Genomic DNA, 16,526 nt, shown 5'->3' on the forward strand with positions numbered 1-16,526 from the left:
CTTTCCTGTAACTATTTTAAAACTTTTTTTTTTACTTTTTTTGGTGACAATAAACATTTGATGTAAAATATTTGAAAAGTACAGAAAAATCATTCACTTATCCTCTCAGAATACTCAGCACTTTTTAAAATATTTTGGTGTTTAATCTTCCTGAACCTTTTGGATGCATATAAACTTACCATTGTGTTTATTTTACAAAAATGAGGCCACTCTTCATGTGCTGCCTTCTAACCCTTTGCTATAACGAGAAGTAATGACATAAGCTCCTGGAACTGTGTCCGACAGCTAGAGAGCCCCCTCCCGGGGTGTTTCCACGCAGTGCTGGAGCCTTACCGCAGACTTTCAGTAACTGCTCGTGCGCCCTCGTGTGGTGGAGCAGCTCGGTTACCACCCATTCCTTAGGACTGGCCTTCAGAAGTGAAACCATCCACAGTCCCATATAATGCTTTATTCTGGGAACACAGATAAAAACGGATGCATTGTACCTACCTGTACCATTAAGATGGTATACTTTCTTATAACTTAGTTAGGACGTCATTTTTAGCTTTTTGGGGGGTAATGTTGCGGTATTTCAACACTAGATATTCTTATCCTAAATTAAATTTACCATTGATTTTTCACTGGACATTAGAACTTCTCTTTTAGGTTTTTATGGCTCTTGTGTCTTTAATTCTGAGTAACTATTACTCTAAGATCTGGAAGAAATACTGATCTTAGATAACAAATCAAAAGATCACATTAGATGAAATCTTATAAGATACAAGACAATTGGGAGAAACTTAACTTGTGTGGGTACACTGAAATAGTGAGTTGTTTATTAGGCACCATTCCAGATGCAGGACAAAGGCTCTAGCTGTTTTTTTATGAGTAAATGCTTCTCAACTTATTATTTGCCTTTGGCCAATTTCCAGGACACAAAAATGGTTGGTCTTTACAATTTTGTCCAGTTTTATACTTGTTTTTGCAGAGGAGAGAATTTGCTGAACTTTTCATGACACCATAGCTAGAAGGTTGGCCTCTGAAATGCTTTTTAAAAATTTTAAATGTGATGGGCCATAAAATTCCCAGTGTTCTGTTGTTTCCACTGCCTCTATGGTCCCATAATTGCTTTTGCTTCATTAATTTATATCACCTGCCTGACCCTTGAAGGCATTTGGGCTTATGAATTATGGTCCACAGAAGTGACACCTAGATAATGTCCTAAATGTAATGGAATGTGTAAATAGCACTAATCATTCCACAAACATCTGCCTTATTAAAACGACTATGTGCTAGATCTTCTCAGAAATGCATTCAAGAGAAGGCCCTTGTCTGCAAGGCCTCTGAAATCCTGGGGGAAATGAGGACCATGGATGCAAAGAGATGTAATGGCTGGAATCTGTGATAAGCACAAGAATGTTCTTCGTAGGGGTGAAGAACAAGTTATGATTCCTTAAGTTTATGATGTACAGACCCTTTACATGGTTTGGAAGGTTTCTTTTCAGTAACTAAAGTTTTTTAGGTATTTTTACTTAGGTACTTGGAATGAAATTGCTTCGGTTGAAGAGAATAAACTGGTACACCCTAATAAAGAGAGAATTTGGGATGCTGAATATTATGGAGTGTGACATGTCATTTTGCTGTTGATGGACTGTGGACTGTGAACAGAATACTGAGCCCAGAACCAAAGGACTCGGGTTCTAGTCCCATATCGGCAACTACCGAGTCATGAGGTTTGGGGTAGATCATTTACCATTCTGAGAAATCTGTTCTCACAACTGTAGAAAGAGGAAGAGGTGGGGAAGGGGAAATCATGTTTTGGTTCAAATTCTCTGTGGTCCTTAGGGAAAAAAAATAGCCTTTTTCCTACTCTCTCTAGGAAATATGATTTTGTCTGTTCCCATGCATGGTAATAATAAGTCACCATATTTGCCCAAAGCAATAATCCCCAGAATGATTAAGCAGGGTTTCTGAATGTTTTCTAATAAAAATATTCTGATAACCTGATGAAAGTCATGACATCTTTATTTGGGGGTGGGGTGGCAGGAAGACCGTAGCCCCCCACACACAAAATACTGCATGTAGTCTCAGGGGATTGGCCTGCCCTTGGATGCCCAGGTCGGGGGCTCTATAGAGAAAACAATAAAAAAGCCATGACAAGCTTCAAATTCTTCAATTTGGCCTGGCTGTTGAAGGCTTCTCATTCTTTTTAGAACAAAGGAAAATGAAAGTGAGGTCTGAATTAAAAATTAACCTAGAAAAATCTGTGAAAATTGTTCATTGCTGAGAAAAGCAGTCTGGAGAACAACAACAACAAAAAAACCCTCACTCTAAACAGAATTCCAGGCCCAAATGAGAGATGAAAAATTAAAGCCATTAATATTTATCATAGCCAAAGAAGGAAAGACTGCAGGAAATGATTAGTAAGTCTGCAATAGCAATTATAACCAAAGACAGGAAACTGAGACCAGAGGCTGATCTCATTAGTTAATTTGAAGGCAAAACTACATGGGGATATTTCAGCTGGGTGCCTCCAGGGAACCCTTAATCCTTCCACAGGAAGTGTTCCCAGGGATCATCTGAAGAGTTATGAATGCTCTGTCGTGCTTCTTCTTACTCTCTCCCTTTGAGAAAATGGAGGAGAAATTCAGCTGGTTAAGTGATCATTTTTTATTTGCATTTGGTGTTCATTTTGAAATCTAGATTAAACCACTTCACAGAGAAGCAGCTCAAGGGCAGCCAAGAAGCAGCTAAGGTATGAATATGTCTGACAGAATGAAGGAGGCAGAGCCCAGGGAGCCCACGTGGCCTTTGGTTTCGTGTTTCTGTTGCTTAGGCTGCACAGAGCTGGAGGACGAAGGTCACAGGTTACCAAGCACCAGGGCAGGGACTCCCACATTCTTCAAAGTCACTATCATTCTCTGCTCCCAATACTGCCGCTGTATTTACAGACTCCCAAGTCATTTAGCAGGAAGAATGGCATCAGATGCAGAAGGACTGAACCCACAGTACTCAGGCCTTTGAGAACAAAAGATAAATTGGAACCACTTGTGTGTTCACTTGCAGGTCTGTGTGTTTGGCTGTTTAGAAGGTTGCTGAGCCCTGGAGTGATGGGTGGCTCGGTTGGCTGGACCGTCATCCCGTGCACCAAAAGGTGGTGAGTTCCATAGCTGGTCAGGGCACATATCTAGGTTGTGGGCTCGATCCCCACCCAGTCAGGGTGCATACAGGTGGTGGCTGACTGATGTTTCTTTCCCACACTGATGTTTCTGTATCTCTCTCTCCCTCCCTCTCTCTCTCTAAAATCAATAAAACATATCCTCGGTTGAAGATTAAAAAAAAGAAAGAAGAAGAAGAAGTCTGCTGAAGCAACAAGCAGTATCGAAGCGCGGTTTGGACTGCCTTGGAGTGGTGGACCCTGCCATACAGGGTGGGTTTTGTGGCGTTATTTTTATCCTCTGACGGCATGATTTCCTGACCAGATTCATGCATCAGTCAACCTAAGGAGCTCTTTCCAAAGCTTCTGAACCACTACATTTTAGAAATCTCAGGAAAGACCACCAGTGTCCATAAAATTTCCATCCATTGATTTTTCTGTAGTTTTCCACCTGCCACTGATAGGATAATCAATGGGAAGGCTAAGTAAAGCTTCTCTAAGCATTGCTCCATGTTCTCCCAATTCCGCATTTGTATATCCATCTGCTCATGAGAGCCCCGCCTGAATATCTAACAGGCATCACAGAGCTAACACACCCAAAACAGAACTCTTGATTGTCTCCCCAAATCTGCTCCTCTCCCACGGGCTCCTAAGGCATCCTGAGTCCTCTCATTGTCTCTCTTGCCACATCTGATCCATGTTCCCTGACAAGGTTTCCCAGACACCATCAGGACCCGACCACTTGTTGCCATCCCTGCTGCGGTAAGAGTCTGGGCCATTTTTTCTCTCACCCAGAATAATATAAGGACCTCCCACCTGGCCTCCCCATACCCACCCTTTCTCTGTACACACTTCACACCTCAACAGCAGTCTTTTGAATACTCTGAGTCAGATCCTACTCAGGGTCCTGAACATGTCCTTTCTCCCCCTGAATTTAGCCCGTCCTTGCCATAGCATATAAGGCTGTGTTCCTTGCTGCTTCTCTGACACCCTCCCCATAATCCCTGCACTCCAGCCCACCAGACTCCAGGCTGTTTCCCAGGTACTCCAAGCTCACTCCCACCTCAGGACCTTTGCACACACAGTTCCCCTGCCTAGAGAGCTCTTCCTAAGTCATGATATCTGCAAGGCTTATCCCTTCCCTTCCTTCAGGTCTCTGCTCAAATGTCATCTTGTCAAAGGACTTTCTAGCCAGGCTACCTACAATAACAGTACATCTCTGTCTTTTCTTTAATCCTGTTTACTTTTATTCATAGCACTTATTACCTGACATTGCTATATATTCTTTGTTCTTTTTTTATTTTTTGAGTAGGTTTTTTCTTCTCCCCCCATACCTTAGGACCTAGAATGTGTTTGACATATAACAGACATTCAATAAATATTTTAAAAAATGAATGTCATTGGTTATTCTGCCTAGATGGGTATATAATGACATTAATTATTGTCTTTTTATAGTAAAATATCATACATACAAAGTGCATATGATGCATATATACAATTTGAAGAATAAGTAGATACCATGTACTACCAGAAAGTATGCTAACAATATCTTCTGAGGTACCAAAGAGATTTTATACCAAGTCCAAGTGCTAAATTCATTTATATTATGAGTTAGTTAGAACTCTCTTTGAGGCAACTAGCAGAAAAGTTAACTGGTTTAAACAATAAGAAAATTTTTCATATAAAGTCTCAAAAATATAATCCAGAGGTAGTGGGAGCTTTAGGCCATGGTTGATTTAGTGGTTAGAGGATGTCACCAAAGTTCTGTATCAATCCTTCTCTGCATTCTATCTTCCTTAATACCAGACTCATCTAAGGCTGATTCACTGGTAGTGGCAAGATGACTGCTGAGAGACCCAGGCTATATGCTTTGTATTTATTCCACAGAAAGAGCATCATGAGCTAGAGATGCTGAGAGCCCTGTAACTGGACCTGCTCAATTGCTCACTTCTGGACCAATCACATGCCTAAGTAAGAGAATGCAATGTGCTGATTGGCTTAGCTGAGCTCAAGTGTTCCAATCTTGGAGCCCCAAGTAGAAACATAGGAATCCCCAAATGGAAATCAAGGACCATGAGAAATGCAGTAAAGCAAGCTGGGATGGCAGTCACAACTGTCCACTATACCCCGATTCAACAGAGCTCCTGACACCTGTAGCCAGTTTTATCTAGTTGTAGACTTATTCTAACAAGCATGGTGTCTACTCTCCCAGCAAGAGGGAGAGTGCTTGAAGCAGACAGATTGACAAAAACAGCCAATGGCACCAAGTAAATAACAAGATTCCAAAAAACATGATCATTTAGCTTTGAGAGCAGAAATACCAACCCAGTAGCTCATGTGGGACATCACCAAGCTACTCATCAGAATAACAGGAATGTTATGTTGTAATGATCCTTAGGAATAAAACATGTAAGCTGTATTCAGTGGACCAAGTTTAAGAAGAAAAAGGCAAGTTTAATGGATTTTGAAGAGATTCTATCACAACATGAATTATCACAACAATGACACTGAGATAAATTTCAGTTCTTCCAAATGATGTCAACTGAATGAGCTGCCATTATCAGAATGAGCTATAATTATCAAAATTACAGTGAGACGAGAAGCCATCCTTCCCATGGATTCAGGGAATCTCTACTAATTCCAGACCTATTATTAAAAAGAAAATTATAACAACTTAATGAGAAAAATGATTTTTTTTCATATAAAAACAAGTCATCCCTTCAAAAGTTAAAAGTGGAAACTTACATCACAGGTTGGTATACAAGGGGGGACCCCCCCAAACTGGAATTATCTTCTAGATGGCAGGCCCCTTGTAGTATAGGCTTCTCCTGCTAGGTGAGTGTTCTAGGAACCCACCTGAATCAGTGTGCCAACTGGCATTGTTGTGAGAGGCTGAGTTCAGCTTCAGCCAATTTTTTGAAGACTCTTTCAAGGCATTTGCCCATTTCATGATGGGTGACTTACAAGTGCCCCTGCCCACACTGCACTGAGTGTTCAGTGGTTTTTAACCAAAAATGGCATGACCCCTGTGCCCCACCCTCCCCATTTGTCTGATCTCACCTCAAGCAACTTTTTGTTTTTCTGGATGAAAAAAGTTCTCAATTGGAAATGTTTTGCCCATGTGGAAGAGATGAAACAAAAAAACTGTAGAAGCATAAAATCAATGCATTCCAAAACTATCTTGAGCAGTTGAAAAAATGTCTCTGTATGTGTATTGCATCAAATAGAGAGTACACTGAAGGTAAGTGAAGTTTAAACATGTAAGAACAAGAATACATAAATTCCAGGTTTTGGGGTCTGCCCTCATATTTCCCACTTCTAGTAGTAGGTATGCTGGTGCTAGATATATATATATATCTAATAATTACTGAGAACCTGAATATTTTTTTCAGCTTGAATGTCCCTGACAACATTTTGAGCAAGGGCACAATGGGCAGCATGACCCAAAGTTCTGCATCTAAAGAAATCAAGACATAAACTAGTGGAATAACTCACTTCTGGGGAGCACCGAGTCCACTCAGCAGTAGAACTTTCAATATAGGCCCATCTCTAAATTGTCTTGTGCTGTGGCTCTGGTTTTAAGGTATTAAAAACAAAACGGAGAGGATCCAAGATCTGAGACTAGGAGACAGGCAGACTGCCTCTGAGGCCTCTGTATTGGAGATTTTACTAAATTTTTAAACTCGCTTTTATATCTCACAGTCCCTAATTTTTAAGAATTGTTTTCTTCTTCAATCAGGGCTGCCTTAAAATTAGAAGCAGGAAGCAGTTCCCAAAGTGATATAATCTAAGGGCCACTTAGGAAAGGCCTTTACTCTAAATTCTTTCTTTACCACCATCATGAAATTCTACCAGCAGAGGTCCCTGGGGGAAGGAACAAGGTATTTTTCCATCTCTAGGATCCCCTAATAAATTATATATACTCCTGACAGCCATGATGAGACCCTGGGCAGGCAAGGCCCTGACCAATGAAAAAGCAGTTGTGAAAAGGGAAGGGTGGGTGGAGTGGGAAATTGAAATAGAAAGAGAAGAATTAGATCACTTTATTACTTTTATTTTAATTCAGGCTTGCTCACAATTCCCCTCACAATTCTCCACCCTTCTGAATCCTTCTCCCTAACCTGGAACAGTCCATTTAAGCTCTTGTCATTGCAGAGCATTGTTTTCAGTCTCCATCTATGCCCCCCTCTCTGGGCCTTGCTCCGGATCACCTACACCACAGCACATCTCAGCAAGTCAGCTCGGGCTGCCATTTCCTGGTACCTGCCCCAGACTGGGCAGCTTCAGCAACACAAATGTATTTTCCCACAGTTGGGGAGGTTGGACGTCTGAGATCAAGGTGTCATCAGAATCAGTTTCTTCCGAGGCTTCTCAACTTGTAGAGAGAGGGGCCTCCTTCTTCCTCTGTCTTCACATGGTCTTCCCTCTGCCTCCATGTCCAAAATTTCCTCTTGTAATTCAGAGCAGCAGCCATATTGGAGTAGGGCCCACCCTAATGACCTCATGTTAATTGGATTACCCCTGCAAAGACCTTACCTCTAAATACAGTCATGTTCTGAGGTTCTGAGGGTTAGGGCTTCAACGCGAATTTTAGGAGGTACAACTTAGCCCACGACAACTGACTTTAAAGACTCCCCTTGAAGGACCTTGATTTCTTTCTTCAAACAGCTACTTCAAATTGACCATACCAGGTTGTTTGAGGCAGGATTTTCTTGTCTGAATCTCTCCTGGAAAACACTAGGCAGGAGACAATACAGGGCACGGAGCAACCCCTCAGACAACTCACGGGTTTGTTTGTTAGTTTTGTCAGAACTAGAACTGCGTTCTCTGGAAGCTACCCGGAACTGCCCACAAAATGACTGAGTCTGGATTGGGGTATACTATCATTTCCCACGAAGCTGCAGACCCAGGTCAAGAGCTGTTCCACCCCAGCTGCCAATCAGAGCAGCTGACTGTAAATTAAAGCATTTCAGAATTAAAGGGAAAAGTTGCACCACCATGGAAATATGAACAAAAGTCCTTGTTTCCTCCGGTGGTTGACTCCTGGCAAAGTTGGCAGTGTGTGCTGGGATCTCTGATTGAGGCAATCACTCAGGCTCCATTTCAGGTTTCATCACCGGGTTGCATACTTTCCTGAAAGAATGGCCTTTAGTCAGGATTTGCCTCCAGTCATTTAGGGCTGTCTTCTCCCCCAGACTGCAGTTATTCATGGCCTACAGGCTAAGGCCCACTGCAAGGGGCAACTCCAGGTCTTGCAGCCCTTCCTTTCTTGATCTGCAACTTAACCCTGATTCTAGATAAACAGCCTCTCATCCTCCCACAGCCCACCCCATACCCCCCACCCCACCCACCATCCTTGCCACTGGGTTGGTTTCAGAGTCCAAAAAGCAAAAGGTAAATTCTATACAGAATCACATCCTCCCAGTGGCTACAGCAAATGGCAGTGTCTTCTCCACTATAAAGGCCCAAAGACCTCAGAACTGGACAGCAGAGCTACCTACCTTCACTGGATCAGGGCCTCACAAAATCCTCCTCAGACAGCCTCAAGTAGTTCACAGACAAAGCCTTAACTAAGCCAAGGAAGAAACCTCCCCCTGCCTTTACCCTTCCCCAAGAAATAAAGGAATAAAATTCCTGTTCTGGAAATCCTTAAAAATAAGTTAGAAGCTCATGTCTACTTGGAGGAATGTCTCTTGAAACCAAGCTGTTCTCTGGTCTGGACCACCACTAAGTGGTTTGAACAGCACTGGCCATCTCGCCAGGGGCCCCTGGTTGTGATTGCCCTGGACGCTGTGGTCTTTCCCTTCCTCAGCACCCTCAAGGACACCATTTAGCTCTTACACAAATACGGACCGAGTGCTTTGTTTGCAGTCACCCATTTGTTACAGTGCATTCTCTGAGGGTGTTCTGCTCCGACATGCTAATGCTCTGCCGTTGCCCGAGCTCCTGTGGGCCCTCTTATGAGGCAACATGCATCAATGACCCAGAATCCCCTGTGGTGTCCTTTGCTCCTGGTTCCATCAAACTTGCTGAAAACCTGTCTGCATTCAACCCTGCTGCCCTTTGGGCAATTGTTGTATTGCTCCTTACCTTTCCCTTCCAACATTCTGCCTCTATTTCTTGACCTACTAGTCTCTTCCTTGCCCCTTCAATTTGATTCCTACTACTCCAAATGAGCTTAATTTTTAAAACAGTGGGTGCATGTCATGTGCTGAGTGCTAAGGGGAATGCACAAGTGGCCCTAGCTCCAGAGATCAAAGATTTGATCCACTTGGGTGCTCAGTGAAACAGGTGAAGAAACTCCCTCAGAAACAGATAGGATAATCACATTCGGGTTCAGGGACACAGGGACAGAGAGAACAGAGACAGAGAATTGAGAGGAGACAGCAAGAGAAGGCGAGACATGGATGTTTGGGGAACACTAGGAAATCTCCATGAAATAGGAGACCAGAATGTGAGCAGCCAGCAAAGTGGGGAACAAGAACAGCACAGGAAGTGTTTACTTGGGCCACAAGAAGCAAATGAGGGACCCAGGTAAAGAGGAAATTTGGGGTCCAGCCAGAGGAATGCAGCACTCAAGAGGCTGGGCTGAATTTGGGGAACCATTAACCGCCTGAGCAGGGCTTTACTGGGGAAGAGTGCTTATCAGGTGGCAGTAACATCTCACACACTGGGGCTTCTTTCCAACTTGTCTGCTTACTACTAACAAGGGAATTCGGTCATTATCACAACTGCAACAGATCCCCGAGTTCTTTTATGCCAAGCCTCTTGGTCCTGTTCCACTCATGAAAAAAACAAAAACCGAAAAGAAAAAGAACTTTCAATGGCCTCATAATGAGTAATTGGCTTCAGATTCTTAATATGAGCAGGATCAGAAGTTGCCATTCTGATCTCCCACAAAGAAAGTCTGAGCCTGTGCTCAGTAAACAAACTTTGTAGGGAGAATGGGTCTTCCCCATCTCTCTGGAATCCAGGGGGCTGCCCCGGCAGGATTTGAGGAGGGGTCAGGTCCTCCTACCTCCATCTCTCAGCACCTACTTACTCCCTCCCAGTTTGACTTTGAAGAGAACTGGGTCATCACTTCACAATGTGGAACGGGCTGCCAAGAAGGCTCTTTCCCCTAGGGCAGTAGTGGCTGCTCCTGGAAGGCAAGCCCTGGTGAAATGGAAGGCCTTCGAGATAGCAAACAGGCTGGCGGGGGATAGAGATCAGAGCCCAGAAGGGTGGGCAGCCACAGGCTAGTGCTGAAATGTCACACTGCTTTGGCACACGTGGATCCTCCTGTTTCAGTTACTAGATACTTTTCACTTATTTAAAGATATCCAGCCCATGCCACCGTACGGGTATCTCTTTGCTGGGCAAGTGCTCAAAGGCTGTGTATTTTTAAAATATGTTGGAATATCCTCCCTCCCCCCACCCAAGTTTTATGGCTTTTTTCCAACGAATTGTCTAAAAACTATTTTGCAAAAAAATCATAGTATGTTATTCTATTACCTTTTTGCTTTAATAATACACTACTTGGGGTGAGGGGGGGAGTTGTGAGTGAAATGATGAAGGGGATCAAAGGTACAAACTTCCAGTTATAAGATAAATAAGTCCTGGATGTGACATGCAGCATGGAGACTGTAGTTCACAAACAACACTGTGCTGCATATTTGAAAGTTACTAAGAGAGTAAATCCTCAAGGTTCTCATCACAAGAAAAAACACTGTCACTCTGTGAGGTGATGGGTATTAACTAGACTTACTGTGGTGATCATTCTACAACGCATACAAATACCAACTCATTATATCGTACACCTGAAATTAAGATAACATTTTATGTCAATTATATCTCAATTTTAAAAAGTAAAAGAAATTGCTTTTATAGCAGCTCAACCTTTCAGGCAGTGTCCCTGAATTTATGAAAGTTTATTATTGAACAAAGCCAAACATTGGGGATTGGGAACTAGGTCCTTCCCCAGGTTCTTTTGGGGCCTTTCAGTTTCTCTTTCTGAAAATGGAATAATGTCATCTAGTCCATGAATCAGTTAGTATCTGAAAAGTATTTTAAGATGAAGGCATGAAAAATTCTGTAATTCCAGAGCTACAGATATAGATCATGTTAAGCAATAGGAGTATTCTAGTGTGTAACCTGAACTTTCTTAAGGCAACAAGGAATTTACAATTTAAAGGCACATATAAGTGAATGCATTTATGAAATAAAAAATTATTTGGCAATCTTAGACATGTTTAAAATATTTGGAATTTCTTAAAACAATTTTTTAAAACAACGTAAATTAGAATGGCTTGCTCTTTATCGTGCCATCCCACACATTACATTAGATGACTCCTTCTTGCTTGTATATTGTATTTAGCTCTAGAGCAAGATCTTAATTGCTTAAACTTTTCAGTTTATGAATCCAACCAGGCCTGTTCCTCTCCAGAGCTCATAAAACTTCTTCCCAGGAGAGGAAGAGAAAGGGAAAGTCAATGAAAATTAGAAGAGTTAAATTTGCTATTTTTAGTAAACTTGGGAAATGATCTGATGAAAAACAAAGTTCAAATTATTATGGAGCTGTTTGTTTATCAATTATCCCTCCTATCTTCAAATCTTGCTGGAATATGAGCATATTTAAATACCTGTTGAGAACAATTATTCTCCCATCATAATACATTGTTCATCAGGGTGGTCCATCTATTTCGCCTGGGAGCACCTGAGTGAAGCAGACTGTGTTCCCCAGCCAGCCCTGCCTAAGCTTCTAAAGAAACCAAAGGAAGACATGAAGATTTGCAAAACGATGATGCTACTGAACATGAATCCCTGTACTATTATGCTCTCATTGTAGCTTCTGTGGTTTTGCTCAAATGTACAGCTTTTGTCTCTCTTAGAGGAGATGATGCTTTACATATGTTCACTTTACTCAAGGAATGATTCTGTTTTTGACTTATTTGATATGTGGAAGCACAGAATCTTTTCACAATTTAGTAGTACTTTGTAGTGGGTGTTTAGTAATTATAAAACACTGCACAAAAATGTTCTGATGCATTCGATCAAAATCTTACTGGATTTTGATCTTCTCCACTTTTCTCTGGGAAATGCAGCTTCTATTTTTTGTTGTCCCCACAGCCCTCCACCTCATCTCCTTGGCTGACTGTACTCAGTTGAATATTTAATAAGATGAGATTTCTACATTTCTAATGAGATTTCCACATTTCTAATGTTTATTGCTATTCCTTAAATGCTCATAAAGGTTGTGCTTTTCCCCAGTAATAATTTAATAACCTTGAAAATAGTAAACAAGAAGAGCACAAATCCTTTAATTGGCTTTGTATAGAGAAAATGAATGAAAAAGGGCTGCGTACTTGGTGCTCACCGACTCATGAAAGGCAGCTCTGGGGAAAAGCAGAGAGCAGTAAACTCCACCATCACTCTGCTGCTTACTACATGAGAGTTTTAGCAGACCACTGAACTCTCTGAACCTCAGTTTCCTCATCTCTGCAATGGGAACGACCTCTTCCTTCCAGGACTGTTGTGAGAATTAAATGTGTGTGAATGAGTTTTGTAAACTATGGAATGGTATGCAGATATAAGGCATTATTATTAATTATACCCCTGAAATGAGACAAAGAAGGATTCAACGTCTTTAAAGAGCTTAAGGAGAAGGTCAGGGATCTGAGAGAGAAGATTAGGAGCTGAAAGAGAAACCAAAAGGGCCACTTAGTGTGGTGAACACAGGTAGTTGGTCCCATGAATACACTAACATCTATGAAGAACGAGGGACCTGATGCCATAGATCGATGTCTTGTGAATATTACATAATCTAAGCATCTCCATGGCTTCCAACTTCTTGAGGTCATTGCTTTGCTTAATATCAAAATGAAATGACTTAAATAATCATAATAGCAGAACCTAAAACACTCTCCCTAATTTCCCTAACATATTCGAAAGCACAGGGGTTTGCTTTTCCTCACTATAACCAATTTCTCTACTGTCCTCTGACTTCAAACCATGACTCCTACCTCTACTTTAGCTGCCCTTGCTTTCCTGACACCATAAGATATGAACCTCTTCGTTACCCCAAAAAGCTGCTGGTGTTAAAAGGTTGGGGAGTCCCAGAAGGCATTACCATAAAATTTGCAAATGCTTCACATTTAACATCAGACATCATTGCTCCCTTAACGTCCCATTATTTCCCACACAAAGAATGTCTTATAACCATGTTTCTCCATACTGCCTGGCTTTCTGTCGTGTTTCTAGCTAGCCCTCCCCATCCTCGACCTTCCGGACCCTCCCATTTCTTTCTTCAGGATCCCATACCCCACCCCGAGATGCCAGGGAATTACTCCTATTTTTGTATCATGCAGAATAATTTCACTTTAAAAAAAAAAGTCTACGCTTCTCCCATTCTGAGCATTCTAAGAAGAGAGCCTGGACTTTCAAAACCAAATGGGCTGATGGATGCTAATTTTCCAATCTAAATCCAAAATATAATGTTTTCACCATATATGCTTTATCATTTCAAGAAAGGTGCAAAACTGAAACAAAAAAGATTTGTGCAGTGTATGGAGAAGGTGCTATGACTGATTGAATGTGTCAAAAGTGGTTTGCAATGTTTTGTGCTGGAGATTTCCCACTGGACAATGCTCCCTGGTCAGGTAGACCAGTTGAAGTTGATAGTGACCAAACAGAGACATTGATTGAGAACAATCAACATTATACCATGCAGGGGACAGCTGACATATTCAAAACATCCAAATCAATAAAGTTATTGGTGAAAATGAAAAATATGTCCTTTTATGGAAAAACCATACAGACTTTTTGGCCAACCCAATACCTTTGGTCCTCAGTTGCAATTTTAGGACAAGAGGGAAGAAATTCCACATTTGATTATTCACAGTGGATGGTAGTAGCATCTGGTGTGATTTCCCTCTTCTTTTCCTGTTGTCATTCTCTGTAGGAGAGTTTTTAATAACCCATCCACCCATTTAGAAATTGAAATAAAATATGTTAAGCTTATCAAAGAATTGCCAATGAGATTTTTCCTCTCCACCACCCCCCAATGGGAATACAGGTCAGACTCAGAGTCTGAGAGCCTGGTGGCCCTGATGGGAATTAAGTGGTTAGGTCTGTAAAGCAGGAGGTCAGACTGGACTTCGTGGTTCTATCTGGTGATTCCTTTGTCCTCGTTTCCTGCACTGCAGCACTAGATAAAGTGCTCACTCAAAACTCAGGGGATCCTCAATTTCAGGGTAACATCAAAGAGGAAGTTACGTCATGGGTTAGAACAGAATTGTATTTGAAAAAAGTCAGCCCTCAAATTTAGAAATATGGTATCATTAAATATTTTTAAATGGGTTTTCAAGAATTCACCTTAGCAGAAAGGTAATACAAACTATTGTACAAATGTTAAGTATTCCACTCACTATACTCACATTTCCTTTTTTTTTGTTAATTGTATTTTTTCCATTACTATTTAATCCCCTTATATTTCCTTCCCACCAGCAACCACCATACTGTTGTCCATGTCCATAAGTCCTTCCTTTCTGCTCGATCCCTCCACCCCCTAACCTCCACCCCAATACCTGTCATCCTACTCCCTATCTACGAGTCTGTCTCTATTTTGCTTGTTCAGTTTGTTCATTAGATTCCATATATGAATGAAATCACATGGTATTTGTCTTTATCTGATTGGCTTATTTCACTTAGCATAATGTTCTCAAGGTCCAACCATGATGTCCAAAAGGGTAAAATTTTCTTCCTTATTATGGCCAAGTAATATTCCATTGTGTAAATGTCCCATAGTTGTTTTATCTGCTCATCTACTGATGGACACTTGTGCTGCTTCCATATCTTGGTGATTGTAAATAATACTGCAATGCGTAGTGCTTATATTCTTTTGAATCAGTGTTTTGTATTTCTTCAGACATATTCTCAGAAGTAGGATCACTGGGTCAAAAGGCAAATCCATTTTTTAATTTTTTGAGGGAATTCCATACTGCTTTCCACAGTGGCTACCCTAGTTTGTATTCCATCAACAATGTAAACTGTTCTCTTTTCTTCACATCCTCTCCAGCACTTGTTGTTTGTTGATTTATTGATGATAGCCATTCTGACAGGTGTGAGATGATAGCTCATTGTGGTTTTAATTTGCATTTCTCAAGTAATTAGTGACATTGAGCATCTTTTCTTATGCTTATTGGGCATGTGTATGTCCTCTTTAGAGAACTGTTTATTCACGTCCTTTGCCCATTTTTTAATTGGATTGTTTGTTCTTTTGGTGTTGAGTTTTATAAATTCTTTATAAAATTTGGATATTAACTCCTTATCAGATGTATTGGCAAATATGTTCTCCCCTTCTGTGGGTTTCTTTTTATTTTGTTGATGATCTCCTTTGCTGTGCAAAGACTTTTGAATTTGATGTATTTCCATGTGCTGACTTTTCCTTTTGTTTCCCCTGCCTGGGGAGATATATCCGATAAAATATTGCTATGAGCAATGTCTAAGATTTTACTACCTATGTTTTCTTCTAGGATCTTTATGGTTTCGGTCTGACATTTAAGTCTTTGATCCATTTTGAATTTATTTTTGTGTGTGGTGTAAGGTGGTCTAGTTTCATTTTTCTCCATGTATCTGTCCAATTTTCCCAAAACCATTTAATGAAAAAACTACATATCAAGATTCCAATGTCATATTGCACAGACCTAGTAAAAGTATTTTTAAAAACTTATATGGAACCACAAAAGGCCCTGCATAATAACAGCAATCCTGGGGGAAAAAGTTAGAAGAATCACTCTACCTAGTATCAAACTATACCATAAGGCCATTGTAATAAAACAGCATGATGTTGGCATAAAAACTGACACACAGATCAATGGAACAGAATAGAGAACCCAGAAATAAACCCACACCTTTATAGTCAATTACTATTTGACAGGAAGCAAGCTCACCTTTCCTTCCAAATGTGCTACATTCTATGTGTGTAACAAAATGGGACTGAGTCTCACTGGCTCCTGCTCTTACCTGACATTCATATCAGGCCAATTTCAGCCCATAATCAAATATCCTGAAAACAAAGTTCACTCCAAAAGCACTCAGGAGGAATGCAGGTGTTAGTGAAAGGCTGGTGGGAAGATGGTATGTTAAGATAATTACACAGGAAATTTCCTAAGGCTGTTCTTTAAAAGCCTCACTCTCCCTCAGCAGCTAGCAGCCTTATCACATTACCCTAGACCTTGCAGGCTTCCCAAGCCATTTGCAGAATAGTCAGTTTTACATACTTTATCTGTAAACCAAAAACTAGGCCAGAGGTGAGTGGAAGCAAAACAAGTTGTCCTCAAACAAATTTTAACCACCAATTACTCCTCAGGCTTATCTCTGGTGGAATGTATTCCACTTTACTATTTTTATT

The 16,526-nt window shown here is 41.0% G+C and overlaps 1 long non-coding RNA gene across 5 annotated transcripts in view; it reads right to left on the bottom strand.

Moving 5' to 3' along the window:
- The window catches only part of LOC119056673 (uncharacterized), a 41,035-nt gene that overhangs the window by 19,098 nt on the left and 5,411 nt on the right, over positions 1-16,526 (bottom strand). For 3 of the 5 annotated variants that reach the window (XR_008391729.1, XR_008391726.1, XR_008391728.1), the window contains exon 3: positions 334-452. The exons of 1 other annotated variant lie outside the window; for it this stretch is intronic. This is a non-coding gene — a long non-coding RNA (uncharacterized LOC119056673). Of the gene's footprint in view, positions 1-333; positions 453-6,982; positions 8,270-16,526 lie in introns of those variants that run through there. One more of the 5 variants, XR_008391727.1, reaches the window with a different exon arrangement.

This window comes from Artibeus jamaicensis, unplaced genomic scaffold (genome assembly GCF_021234435.1).
Source record: "Artibeus jamaicensis isolate MK-2021 breed Jamaican fruit bat unplaced genomic scaffold, CSHL_Jam_final contig_426, whole genome shotgun sequence".
NCBI classification, from domain to species: Eukaryota; Metazoa; Chordata; class Mammalia; order Chiroptera; family Phyllostomidae; genus Artibeus; species Artibeus jamaicensis.